Genomic DNA, 14,640 nt, shown 5'->3' with positions numbered 1-14,640 from the left:
CACACAGACAGTGACACAAGCCGGGAATCACACCCAGATCCCTGGCGCTGTGAGGCAGCAGCGCTAAGCACTGTGCCACCATGCCGATGTGCACGGTGAAGTGTTTTTTCATTCCCTCCTGTACAAATGCAGGAGGGAATAAATATAAAATAATTCTGCAAGTGGGGGATCAAAAAAGGCCGAGGAACTCAAATTGGACTAAATATCAGGTTCAATGCACGCACGCTTGAATTGTGATGGACGTTAGGGAGAAAACAGCACAGATTCCCCTCCTCCCCCAACTGCAATCTTGCAGAGATCCTTTGATATAAAATCGGTGTTAGAGGATTGCCAGAGTAACATTACTGTAGAAAGAATTCTCAATAGAAGGTATTGAGTTACAGCAGGCATAGAATTATAAAAGGCAAATTGTGTTTCAGAAGTTTAATAAAGATCTTGGAGGAAATAACTGAATATATGGGTAAAAGAAATACACTGGATGTTGGGGATATGGACTTTGAATGCATTTGATAAGGTGTTGAATAAGAAATGTAATAGCACTATTAAAGGTAGCATGAATACAGAAAAAAAGTAGTAGTGACAGGAGGAATGCAAATGGCTTACACCCCCAAGGTTGGCATTAGGACCATTGCTTTTGTTTTGGACTGAAGTATAGAGGAGAGGACACAATAGCAAAATTGACATGTAAGCATGATAAACTGCAAATTTGTAAGCAACTTGTGAAAGACATTCAGATAGGGCAAATGGGTGAAACAAAGACTTGCATTTATATAGCACTTTTTGCAGGCCATTGTGCATGCGCCAATCCGTCATAATGGAGATCGGCGCAGGCGCAGTAGCCCGCACTGCTGGTCTCCCGATCGCTGGCCAGCCCTGCAATCCCACATCGCTGGCCATGTTACCATCGCCCCCCCAACCTGATCGCTGGCCTCCCAATATGTCCAGGCCAGCCAGCTTCAAACCGTCCCGCCAGCAGTCCTGATTTTCCAATTCCCTTACCACCTCCACCCACCAGCAGCCCCAGCTCCCCCCAACCCACTCCGATGGCCAGCCCGATCACTGGCCTCCCTCCCGCTGTCACCACCAAGTGCAGAGTGGCACCCCCACCAATCTCCTCACCAGAAGCCCCACCCCCTACAGGCCCCACCCAGCCTGCCAAGGTGCTCCCATGCATTGGCAATTTGTCCCTTGGGCAATGTCAGAGGCCAAGCTGGCAATGCCCAGGGGGCATCCCCCCGCTTACCCCAACCTCCTGGGGGGCCTCAATGGTCCCCCTTCACTCCAGCGAGGTCGGGCCGCCAGCTCCCCGCTAATGGAGGCAATATTGTAAACCTGGGGGGGGGGGGGGGCACTTCAATCCTGGCCCGCTAATTATATTTAAATCAGTATTTAAATAATTTATGCAGCTCCGCAGCGATTTCTGGCGCCGAGCTGACAGCATGAGAAATCCGCGACTGGTGGAGGCCGTGACGCCCAGCGGGAAACTCGCTACACGGCCTCCGATTGAGTCTCCCGGCCCGCTGCGCTGCAGAGGAAACACTTAACAACTGATAAAACTTTAAAAAGGAGAAAACTACCTGGGAGACCTGAGGGCTCCCATACACATTTTTTTTTAAATAAGAGGACAAGTTGGTGACACAACATTAAATATAATCATAAGTGAGGCTAGGTTTTAGAAATGGAGACATAGAATACAAAGGAGGATAATGTGACACATTTTAATTATGGCAAAAGCAACAGTTTGCAAACGCTATCTCATTTTGGCACTCTACTTTAAGAGGGATTTCGAGGTGGTAAAGAGGAGATTTAGCAAGGTAATCTCTAAACGTCTCGAGAGGCTGCACTTATGAGAAATTGATGACGTTTTCATAGAAGGGGGACAAGAAGCAACTAGTTATAGGCAAAATTATCGCTTCTCTGCTTTTCACGTGTCAGATCAAGCCCAAGATGGGAGGCAATGCCTCATCTTGTCAGCTTGGATCTCTCTCTCTCGGACACGGCACGGTGGCACTGTGGTTAACACTGCTGCCTCACAATGCCAGGGACCCGGGTTCGCTTCCTGACTTGGGTCACTATCTGTGTGGAGTTTGCACATTCTCCCCGTGTCTGCGTGGGTTTCCTCCCACAGTCCAAAGATGTGCGGGTTAGGTGGATTGGCCATGCTAAATTGTCCCTTAGTGTCAGGGGGACTAGCGAGGGTAAATGCATGGGGTTATGGGATAGAGCCTGGGTGGAATTGTAGTCGGTGCAGACTCGATGGGCCAAATGGCCTCCTTCTGCACTGTAGAATTCTATGATTCTGTGACATTGAATTGGATTCAAATAGATTTTGAATTTGGTTTTTGGAGCAAGCAAGGAATAGATTTGGGATTGCCCGGTCCATTCTGAGCATTTGGCTTTGGATGGAGTAAATCTTTTTAAAAAGAGTTTAAAGGATTTTGGCAAGATAAATAGGAGAAAAAGTATTTCCACTGGTTTGGTAACTAGAGTCTACAAATTTTAAGATGGCACTTAAAAGGGAGGCATGGAGGATTTTTCTTTGGAACTTTGAAATTTATTTTGTTAATTATGGGGTAATTATGGAACAGAAGGTGACTTTTGGCCCAGAGTCCATGCCGGCACTCCGCAGTGCAATATAATCAGATCCATTCTGCTGCTCTATCCTTAGCTTCTGCACAATGCCTCAGGCCCCAGAGTGACTGGCCCCACATTGACCCTCCCGATCTTCCTATTAACACTCTCACTACCATGTGGCACTGAGAGTAATCCAGAGATTACCATTTTTGAGGTCCTATCTTTTCATTTCCTTAACAGTTCCTGAAAATCTGACCATAGGGGATCAATGCCTGCCCCTCATGGAACTGGCATACACCTTCTGGCTCATTCCCATCCCCCTGAAAGAATTTTGTCCACCCTTATGATTGCATAAATGCCCGTCTACTGCCAAGCTATAAAATATATATAAAATATCCTATAACACGTGCATTTCTACTGTTTGCTGTTCCCTCTTGTATATTCCCTTGGCTTTTTTTGCCATGGTCTGAACACTCCCAGCCATCTCCAATGCAGAGTACCTGCTTGAGAGTGGCGCATACCTTAAAGACTCCTGCGCTTCTTACTTTTCTGGATGGCCACCCTCCTGAACAAACACTGTTTTGTAGGGGGAAACACCCCCTGGAACTTACATTGACTCCAGCTGCCCCTCAAGTTTAGTAATCCTATTTAGTAAGACAAAGTTAGGGCTCTTCCATTCCTGCGTAAATACATCTTTAATGCTGATATGTTTTAGTTACAGCACTGAACATTAGTATGTAGATGTGTGGAGTCTGATTTCTTTGAATTTTAATTAGGTTTAAGAAAATAAAGTTGTTAAAAACATTTCTGTTTCTTAGCTCTCGATCTCATATTTGCTTCACACCCTATTTCAGTTTGGCATTGAATTAAACTCAACTAACACTTCTTGGTTCAGACACTAGGCTGCTTATAAATGATTGCCAAATTTGATTAATTAAGGAGACGCACAGAATTAAAGACTAAGGATGAAACCATTGTCGATTGTCATTAAAAAAATACCCATCTGGTTCACTAATGCCCTTTAGCAAAGGAAATCTGCTGTCCTTACCTAACCAGACCTACATGTGACTTCAGACCCACATCAATTCTTAAAATGCCTTCTGAAATGGCCTAGTGAGCCACTCAGTTCAAGGTTAATTAGGGACAGGCAATACATGCTGGCCTAGTCAGCGATGCCCATGTCCCATGAATGATTTTGTTTTTAAAAATCACCTGTACGGAGCTAGCCCCAAAATGGCTTCCTAATCACAATGTGTTATGGTGAAACATCCCACGGAATGTCTGTGGCTCAGTGTAATGAACAAGTGTTTTATTTTACTTCTTTCACTAGGCCAGCCCTAACTGTCCTTAAGGTGGTAGTGGTGAGCCTCCGTCTTGAACCACTGCAGCCCATATGGTGTTAATATACCCACAGTTGTTAGGAAGTTCCAAATTTTTGACACAGTGACAATGAAGGAATGGCGATATAGTTCTAAGTTAGGACGATGAGTGGTTTGGAGGGAAACTTGCAGGTGTTGGTGATCCCATGCATTTGCAGCTCTTGTCCTTCTAGGTGGTAGAGGTCACAGGTTTGAAAAAATGCTGTCAAAGGAGCCCTGGTGAGTTGCTGCAGTGCACCTTGTAGATGGTGCACACTGCTGCCACTGTGCATTGGTGGTGGAGGGAGTGCAAATCAAGTGGGCTGCTCTGTCCTTAGCTGCACTCATTCTGGCAAGTGGAGAGTATTCCATCACACCCCCGAGTTGTGCCTCGTGCTGTTTGTTTGCAACTGACTGCAAAATAAAGCCCAATGTGAATTGTGTACAAATCCAGAGACCGAACACATGTTGTTTCTCTGGTACTTCCTTTCCTTCCTGTCAATGCAGAAGTCAAACACTTCAGCACCCCTGTCAAAAGACTACAATGTTTTGCCAGCAGGAAAACTGAAGGGCAACAAATCCACTCTGTCACATTAGGACCAAGACTGAACTAGTCCTAACATTCAAATGAGTATGAACTGCTCCAAGGACTGTCCCCAAACAGCAGTGCAGCCACTGAGGAAGCAAATATGTAAATAGTACAAAACTTCAGTCCATCTTCAATGTTTTTTCAGCGAAAAGATTTACAAAGATTGGACTTGCCACACGGAGAGAAATATTAAGGAAAGCTTCAAACTACTTAACAAGTTTGTGCCAACATTTTGACAAGGTCTAGAATGTCAGCCAATGTCTATTTAAGGCCACTCTCAGGAAAGACCACAACACTATGCCCCAGGAATGATGGGAAATGACTCGCACCCACAAATTCCCAAATGGTAAGTTCCTGATTTTAATCATACCACTATGGATAACGGCTAAGTGCATCATTACAGAACAGAAAAGGAGAAAAACATACAACCAAACAGTTATACTTATCTCATTACCACAAGTGCCTTTCAGCGAGATTTCTTCTTTCCACATTCACAAATACAGCCTCAACTGCTTTAGCTGGAAATCTGCTCACATTTCTGCTATGCTGTGTTTGTGGGGCTGGCGGGTGAGGGTGGAGGAGGAAAGAGAACGTGATTCCATCTCATTCAAAGCTCTGTCTTTTTAATTCAAGTCGACCACTTTTATGCTCCCAAAAGATAAATAGCCTACTGCACACAAATTTTCCATTCTTCTTGTCATTTAAAAAAATTAGAAAGGTAAATAACAAAAGGTAAAGATCATTCTGGAAGTCGTTAGCACCAGCAAGTACTAAAGCAGCTGCGAGTACAGAGATGTTATTGCAGCATTTCATAAAATTGATTCAGCCCATCAATTGCTGCTGTGTTTTCAGCTTGCTCTTACTGTGAGCTTCAAGGAAATGGATCTTCAAGGGACATGTGACAGTGAGGAAAAATGGTGCAGAGGTAGATGATCAGCCATGATCTGTTTAAACGGCAGAGCAGGGTTTAATGGGCTGAATAGCCTACTCCTGCTCCTATGTTCCTCTGAAGATCCTTGGCAGAAACTCCCAACCTTGAACAGACACCATCCTGGAATTGAGAGACAGCCGACAACAATGAGAAGAGAAAAATTGACAGTCCTCCTGGCCTTCCTCGAGACGTGGAATTTACAATCTTGAAAATGGCTGAAGCTCCAAGTTCATGTCAACCACAGGTTCTCATTGATGACTATCTTTTATATGGACTTGTCCCTTTTGGTGCTGGATATTCTACTCGAACGGGCATAAGGCTGTCACTTTTGGCCCTGAAAAGTGCACAATATGCCTCAGATTAACCTGGAAGGGCCAAGGTATTTCAAAATCTGAGCAACACATGAAGCTAGCTGTTTCACACTGCTGCGCAGCTGCAACACGAGTGATATGTGCCACCAACAGGATGCCGCCACCAAGCAAAAAAGGCATTTTGCCTATTGCATAAGTGAATAATGTGGTATATGAATTTCAGTATCAGGGTGATGCTAGGTATGTTGCCCATGTGACATGGTGGTTCATACAAACTGCATGTCCTAGCTGCTGTTCACAACAGGCAAGGTACAGACCATACCCAACCAGCCCATGCTTGCTTGCAAAATTCAAAACAGCAATGTCAAACACAGTATGCTAACAACCAATTTAAGATTGTCAATAAGGTTTGCAGTATGCTGCGTTTGCGTGTACTGGAAGCTATGTATATTAATACACAAGGTCCTGTTCTTTGTAGGCAGAAAGAACATGCACACATATTGCACCAGCTTCATCTGAACAAAATACGTAACAGCTATGTACTGACTCATGCCTCAGAGCAATGCCTTAACCAATCAGGTCAATTTACCTGGTTTAAATCTGGAACAATGCTTGGCAATTAACTGTCGGTCAGCATCAACTGGTGCATTCTCCATGGCACCATCTCTGCCAAAGTCCACTTGCCAACCAATCAGCACACTTTACTCATACAGTACAAATGGTTTTCCCCTTATATTAGCATTCTTGCAAAAGTGTCCCGATGAGTCCAAGTCGAAAAGCTTTGACATGTCTCTTTTTCAAGCAATATTCCAGTTCTGTACTGCCGAACAACCATTATTACAATTGCACACACCTCTTCCATGAGGTTTTTCCCAGCCTGGCTGATGCTCTAACTACAAAGTTGAAAAAAAAAATCTTCTTATTAAGAACTGCCATCTCACTAAGAGGCTTCAGACCAATCCACATCCTCTAATCTGCCCTGAAAACTCTGCTCACATTTTGATAACTGTGACAAATTCCACCATAGCTGTTAAGGCAATCCACAACATTCTAAAACAACTAACATTCTAAATAAAACAAGCCAAAACATACTAAAATAAAGTCAATTAGCACAATCTCCCAATGTTAACAGATCCCAAATTACATGTTCTGCATCTGTACGGAAACTAATCAGTTCTTCCCAGTGTACCAGCTTTGGACCTATGCACCTGATTTATGCTACACAAGCTTAAAATACCATCTGGCATAAATGCTCCAAGTATCTAAACAGTGACTGATGAACTAAGTGCGATCCAACAATACACTTAAAGCCAAAAGTAATTTAATAGATATTATATACAAACCAAATAATGCTATTATTCATTTTACCAGAGGCAAGATTAATCATGTGGACAAAAGCTATTCCCTGCCCCACCAAACCATTCCCAGTATAAATGAAACAATTCAACCACATTATCAGATATCTCACTTGCCAAGAAAGCAGATAACTGTAATCAATATATGGTAAATCCTTGCTTCTACTAACAATAATGGCAAGTATTTAAGATGCAGCATGGTGACAGAGTGGTTAGCACTGCTGCCTCACAGTGCCAGGAACCTGGCTTCGATTCCAGCCTTCGGTGTCTGTCTGCGTGGATTTTGCATTTTCTCCCCATGTCTGCCTGGGTTTCCCCCGGTGTTCCACTGGTTTCCTCCCACAGTCTAAAGATGAGTAGGTTAAGTGGATTGGCCATGGTAAATGAGCAGGGTTATGGAAATGAGGGGGGTGGGCGTAGGTAACATGCTCTTTTGGAGAGTTGGTGCAGGAACGATGGGCCAAACGGCCTCCTTCTCAACTGTAGGAATTCTACAATTCTATTTGCATAGAGTACATCTAAATGCATAATTAACTCAGTCACAATATTATTGTTCAGGAGTGTCACATCATGGTGCACTTGATAAAACAAGTTTATACATTTAATAATTTTCCACTGTCCAGGCAATGCCATTCTAACATCATCACAACCTAAAACATACATACTAACCACATTATCAGATAGGTATATGGTACACAGGTAACAAAGGTATATGGTACAAAGGTTACCCGTGTACCATATAACTAACAGTTACAAGTGCTATTCAAGTTAGCATTTACATAATCCTCAATAGTCTGGATTGTGCAGTCAATGTTGAAGCAATTGTACTCACTACTGATCTTAAAAAATTGCCCACAAGATTGAGCAATCTTTGTGGCATGATTTTCCCTTTGTTCTGACAACAGTTTAAAATGAGGTGATGTCTTGGTGTGCAGCAGCACTGATATCAGCTAATATCTAAGCAGCTAATCACATTGAAGGATTAAGCAGAAATCTTAAAGTACTTAATGGTCATTCAGTATTAAATTTCAGATGGTGACATGAAGGATGATGAAAGCAAATTACAGCAGATGCTGGAATCTGAAACAAAACCAGAAAATGCTGGAAAATCTTAGCAGGTCTGACAGCATCTGCGAAGAGAGAATAGAACTAACGTTTCACGTCTGGATTACTCTCGTCAGAACATAAAGGATGATGATTGGAATAAGTTTTAAAGTTTATTTATTAGTGTCACAAGCAGGTTTACATGAACACTGCAAAGAAGTTACTGTGAAAATCTCCTAGTTGCCACACTCCAGCACCTGTTCGCGTACACTAACGGAGAATTTAGCATGGCCAATGCACCTAACCAGCATGTATTTTGGACTGTGGGTGGAAACCGGTGCACCCGGAGGAACCCACGCTGACACAGGGAGATCGTGCAGACTCCACACCAACAGTGACCCAAACCGGGAACTGAACCTGGATCCCTGGCGCTGTGGGGCAGCAGTGCTAACCACTGTACCACCGTACTGCCCAGAAGTTAAAAGAAAGGTGAGCAAACTTGTTCATTTTTGTTAAAGATTGGAATATTTGTATCATAATGGAAAAATTTGGCATTCCACAAATTGAAATTAGTATTTGTGTGTCAATGAGCCTGTTTAGCAGTAATTATGTTAGCATGCCTCTAAAACCAAGCTGCAACTGTTTCAAAGCACCTTACAGCAAGACCAACAACTCGAGCCACAAATCCAGGTCAGTCGGATTGCCCCTCCCTCCATTCGTATTTGCTTCTACTGAAACACATCTGCACTTCGCACTCAGCACCTGACCTTCCAACTCAGGCTGGGTGAGAAAAGTGCAGTGGGTGGCCGAGGCTCAGTCAAGAGCAACAAAGACCAAGGCAAGGAGGACACTCGCCTTCTTTACAGTACTCACTGATGTAAAGCAAGTAGGTTGAAAGATCCAAACACTTTGCGAAGGAAGGAAGAAGTGTACAAGGTAAGTGGCGACATAGGAGGAGGGCAGGATTGGAAGCACCAGGGGGGGGGGGACACTTAATAGGCAAGGGGGGCAGGTAATCAGTGTGGTGGTGGACGTTAAGGGAAGATGGAGGGTTGTCGGAAGGTGAGGGTAACCAGATTGTCGGATGGGGGGGCTTGGGGTTTCCGTATGATAGTTACCCAGGAGTCAGAAGTGGTTATAATTCTAACTTTTCCAGAGTAACTATTCTCGTAGGACAATTGAGACCATCCAAAGACAGATTTAAATCAGAGTATTCCACTGCAGGGCAATTACCCACCATAAGTTTGAGTTACCCTCTGATTTCAGCTTCTCTGCTGTTTGGCCAATCACACCCTTTACTCTCTATGGGCTGCCATCAGCAGCCCTTTACCCTGGTTTCTGTGGCTATGACTCATCTTTCATTCCCTCCCCCTGCAGTATAAATATCTTCCACTTTCTATGCCTTTTAGCTTTGACAAAGGGTCGTCTGGACTCAAAACGTCAGCTCTTTTCTCTCCTTACAGATTCTGCCAGACCTGCTGAGATTTTCCAGCATTTTCTCTTTTGATTTCAGATTCCAGCATCCAGTAATTTGCTTTTATAAGTTTCAGTTTTCTGGGTATTTGCTGTGCAATCCTTATGTGGGAACTGTAGGGGGTGGCACCCCCAGTGAATTTTCAGGGTACCCCACAGTATAATACCCCGGAGATCGGAAGTTATGGATCAATTCAAAGGAATTCTCCAAGGTGCCTCAAGGCTGCAGCCTCTGACGAAGCACAGAATTACATTCAGCAACGTTTAAATTTCCACATGTGTGAATCTCAGATAGAACATAGAAAAACTACAGCACAAACAGGCCCTTCGACCCACAAGTCGCGCCGGTCGTGTCCCTACCTACCTCGGCTTATAAATAGACTTACCTATAACCCTCAATCCTATTAAGTCCCATGTACTCATCCAGAAGTCTCTTAAAAGACCCTATTGAGTTTGCCTCCACCACCACTGACGGCAGCTGATTCCACTCACCCACCACCCTCTGAGTGAAAAACTTATCCCTGACATTTCCTCTGTACCTACTCCCCAGCACGTTAAACCTGTGTCCTCTCGTAGCAATCATTTCAGCCCTGGGAAAAAGCCTCTGAGAATCCACCCGATCTATACCTCTCAACAGAGTGTTAGTAATGGTGGTGAATGTTCAATGTGATGATGACTACTGTAAAATTTGGACCAACATTAGTCCCTCTCCAAGGAGCATATTTACATTGGGGCTTGCAGGTGTGAGGCATCATTTCTCCCAAATAAATATATAGACAGCCAGGAGATTGATCAGAACACTTGTGTTAATAACGGATTTATAATTGTTGCCAAATTAGCGGTTGGTTGATAGTCCAACTCGAGAGGGAGCTATACTGGACCTAGTACTGGGGAATGAGCCCAGTCAGGTCATAAAAGTTTCAGTGGGGGAACATGTGGCGAACAGTGACCACAATTCTGTAAACTTTCGGATAGTCATGGAAAAGGATGAGTGTTGTCCTATGGGTAAGGTGCTGAATTGGGGGAAGGCTAACTACAGCCGGATTAGGCAGGATTTGGTGGCTGTTGATTGGGAGAGGCTGTTTGAGGGTAAATCCACATCTGGCACGTGGGAGTCTTTTAAAAAGCAGTTGATAGGAGTGCAGGACAGGCATGTGCCTGTAAAAAGGAAGGACAGGAAAGGTAGGATTCGAGAGCCGTGGATAACCAGAGAAATTGTGGCTCTAATCAAAAAGAAAAAAGAGGCACACATAAGGTCCAGGCAGCTAAAAACAGATGAAGCACTGGAGGAATAGAGAGAAAGTAGAAAATAACTCAAACAGGGAGTTAGAAGGGCAGAAAGGGGTCATGAAATGTCCTTGGCAGACAGGATTAAGGAGAATCCCAAGGCATTTTATACATACATTAGGAACAAGAGGGTTGTCAGAGAAAGAGTCGGACCTCTCGAGAACAAAAGGAGGGGAATTATGCTTAGAACCCAAGGAAGTGGGTGAGATCCTAAATGAATACTTTGCATCAGTATTCACAAAGGAGGGACACGTTGATTGGTAGTGTCTCAGAGGGATGTGTAGACCCGTTAGAACAAATCGCAATTACAAGGGAGGAAATGTTAAGTGTTTTAGGAAGCATTAAGGTAGACAAATCCCCAGGGCCAGATGGTATCTGTCCTAGATTACTGAGAGAGACAAGAGATGAAATTGCTGGGCCTCTAACAGAAATCTTTGTTTCTTCATTGGACACAGGTGAGGTCCCAGAGGATTGGAGGATAGCAAATGTGGTCCTGTTATTTAAGAAGGGTAGAAAGGATAACCCGGGTAATTATAGGCCAGTGAGCTTGACGTCTGTGGTAGGGAAATTGTTGGAGAAGATTCTTAGAGATAGGATCGATACACATTTAGAACTGAATAGTCTCATTAGCAATAGACAACATGGTTTTGTACGAGGGAGGTCATGCCTCACAAATTTGTTTGAGTTTTTTGAGGTGACGACAAAAATGATTGACGAGGGAAGGGCCGTGGATGTCGTCTACATGGATTTTAGTCAAGCATTTGACAAGGTCCCTCATGGCAGGCTGGTGGAAAAGGTTAAATTTCACGGGATCAAAGGTGAACTAGCTAGATGGGTACAGAACTGGCTTGGCCATAGAAGACAGAGGGTAGCAGTGGAGGGGTCTTTTTCTGATTGGAGGTTTGTGACTACTGGTGTTCCGCAGGGCTCTGTACTGGGACCTCTGCTGTTTGTGATATATATAAATGATTTGGAAGAAGATATAACTGGAAGAAGTTTGCGGACGACACAAAGATTGCTGGAGTTGCGGATAGTGATGAACATTGTCAGAGAATACAGCAGGATATAGATAGGCTGGAAAATTGGGCGGAGAAATGGCAGACAGAATTTAATCCAGATAAATGCGAAGTGATGCATTTTGGTAGATCTAATGCAGGGGGGAGCTATACAATAAATGGCAGAACCCTCAGGAGAATAGACACACAGAGGGATCTGGGTGTGCAAGTCCACAGATCCTTAAAGGTGGCAGCACAGGTGGAAAAGGTGGTGAAGAAGGCATATGGCATGCTTGCCTTTATTGGACGGGGCACAGAGTATAAAAGTTTGGCATATGATGTTGCAGTTATATCGAACATAGAACGTTACAGTGCAGTACAGGCCCTTCGGCCCTCGATGTTGCGCCAACCAGTGAAACTAATCTAAAGCCCCTCTAACCTACACTATTCCAGTATCACCCATATGTTTATCCAATGACCATTTAAATGCCCTTAATGTTGGCGAGTCCACTACTGCTGCAGGCAGGGCATTCCACGCCCGTACTACTCTCTGAGTAAAGAACCTACCTCTAACATCTGTCCTATATCTCTCACCCCTCAATTTAAAGCTATGTCCCCTCGTGCTAACTCTCACCATCCGAGGAAAAAGGCTCTCACTATCCACCCTATCTATTCCTCTGATCATCTTGCATGCCTCTATTAAGTCACCTCTTAACCTTCTTCTCTCTAACGAAAACAACCTCAAGTCCCTCAGCCTTTCCTCATAAGACCTTCCCACCATACCAGGCAACATCCTAGTAAATCTCCTCTGCACCCTTTCCAATGCTTCCACATCCTTCCTATAATGCGGCGACCAGAACTGTACGCAATACTCCAAGTGCAGCCGCACCAGAGTTTTGTACAGCTGCAACATGACCTCCTGGCTCCGAAACTCAATCCCTCTACCAATAAAAGCTAACACACCGTACGCCTTCTTAACAACCCTCTCAACCTGGGTGCCAACTTTCAGGGATCTATGCACATGCACTGATATATATCCCACACTGCCTGACTATGACACTGATCTATCCCACATCCCCGACTATAACACTGATATATCCCACAACCTTCACTGTTACACTGATATAGCCCACAACCCTCGCTGTTACACTGATATATCCCACACCTCCTCACTATAACACCCTGATATATTCCACAGCCCTCACTTACAACACTGATATATCCCGCACCCCCTGACTATAACACTGATATATCCCACACTCCCTGACTATAACACTGATATATCCCGCACCCCCTGACTATAACACTGATATATCCCACACCCTCTGACTATAACACTGATATATCCCACACTCCCTGACTATAACACTGATATATCCCGCACCCCCTGACTATAACACTGATATATCCCACACCCCCTGACTATAACACTGATATATCCCGCACCCCCTGACTATAACACTGATATATCCCGCACCCCCTGACTATAACACTGATATATCCAGTTCTGGTCGCCACACTACCAGAAGGACGTGGAGGCTTTGGAGAGAGTGCAGAAAAGGTTTACCAGGATGTTGCCTGGTATGGAGGGTATTAGCTATGAAGTGAGATTGAGTAAACTAGGGTTGTTCTCTCTGGAAAGACGGAGGTTGAGGGGTGACCTAAAAGAAGTTTATAAAATTATGAAGGGCATAGATAGGGTGAACAGTTGGAAGCTTTTTCCCAGGTCAGAAATGAAACCCAAGGGGTCACAAGTTCAAGGTAAGGGGGGCAAGGTTCAACACAGATATGCGGCGGACGTATTTTACACAGAGGGTGGTGGGGGCCTGGAATGCGCTGCCAAGCAGGGTGGTTGAGGCAGACACGCTAGGATCAATTAAGACTTATCTAGATAGCCACATGAACAGACTGGGAATAGAGGGATACAAACGTATGGTCTAGTTAGGAACGCATGATCGGTGCAGGCTTGGAGGGCCGAAGGGCCTGTTCCTGTGCTGTTTTGTTCTTTGTTATTTGCTCCAGTGGTTATCCATGTTGCAACACTGCAATTAATTCAATCTCTCTTCTAACACGTTTACCCAGCCCTCAGGCGTCGAATTTCATCAACCTCACTGCACCCAGCGGCAGCATCCCACCCGCCCGTCACTCACTACCCGCGGAGCAGCAGCTCGAGCCCGTCATCTCAAACCGGGGCCGGGTCTGTCCCCCAGCCCCGGGCAGGTCTGCGGCCGCTCTGCCCCTCAGTTCGGGGCTAGCACAGCCAGGCAGCTCCTTACCCATTGTGACGCAGTGTCCGCGCGCTGCCCTCCTTCGCCCCTTCGATTCTAAGTTGCGGCCGCTTCCGGCTCGAACGCTTCCCCTGCCCGTGTCCTGCGCATGTGCGGCCGCCTGGCTCCCAGGGCGTGGCTTAGCAACTCTGGTGAGAAACAGAACTGAGGCTGTGTGGAAACCCCATTCAGTGTCTCCAGGTTTCCAATGGACAGTTATTGAAATAAATTTATTTGGGGGGGTGGGGGGGGGGGGGAAGGGGAATTGGGGGGGTGGGGGGGGGGGGGAAGGGGAATTGGGGGGGTGGGGGGGGGGGAAGGGGAATTGGGGGGGGGGGGGGGAAGGGGAATTGGGGGGGGGGGGGGGGGAGGGGAATTGGGGGGGGGGGGGGGAAGGGGAATTGGGGGGGGGGGGGGGAAGGGGAATTGGGGGGGGGGGGGGGGGGAAGGGGAATT

At 45.3% G+C, this 14,640-nt stretch overlaps 1 protein-coding gene across 1 annotated transcript in view; it reads right to left on the bottom strand.

The window, feature by feature from the left end:
* The window catches only part of LOC144509864 (alpha-1,6-mannosylglycoprotein 6-beta-N-acetylglucosaminyltransferase A-like), a 115,102-nt gene extending 100,805 nt beyond the window's left edge, over positions 1–14,297 (bottom strand). The window contains exon 1 of the mRNA XM_078238786.1: positions 14,194–14,297. The gene's annotated coding sequence lies outside the window, so the exon portion shown is untranslated. The remainder of the gene's footprint in view (positions 1–14,193) is intronic.
* Positions 14,298–14,640: the final 343 nt, after the last annotated feature.

The sequence above is a fragment of the Mustelus asterias genome, chromosome 2, assembly GCF_964213995.1.
Source record: "Mustelus asterias chromosome 2, sMusAst1.hap1.1, whole genome shotgun sequence".
In the NCBI taxonomy this organism is placed as follows: Eukaryota; Metazoa; Chordata; class Chondrichthyes; order Carcharhiniformes; family Triakidae; genus Mustelus; species Mustelus asterias.
The sequence above is the reverse complement of the archived record's forward strand: the minus strand, read 5'-3'. Positions and strand labels throughout refer to the sequence as shown.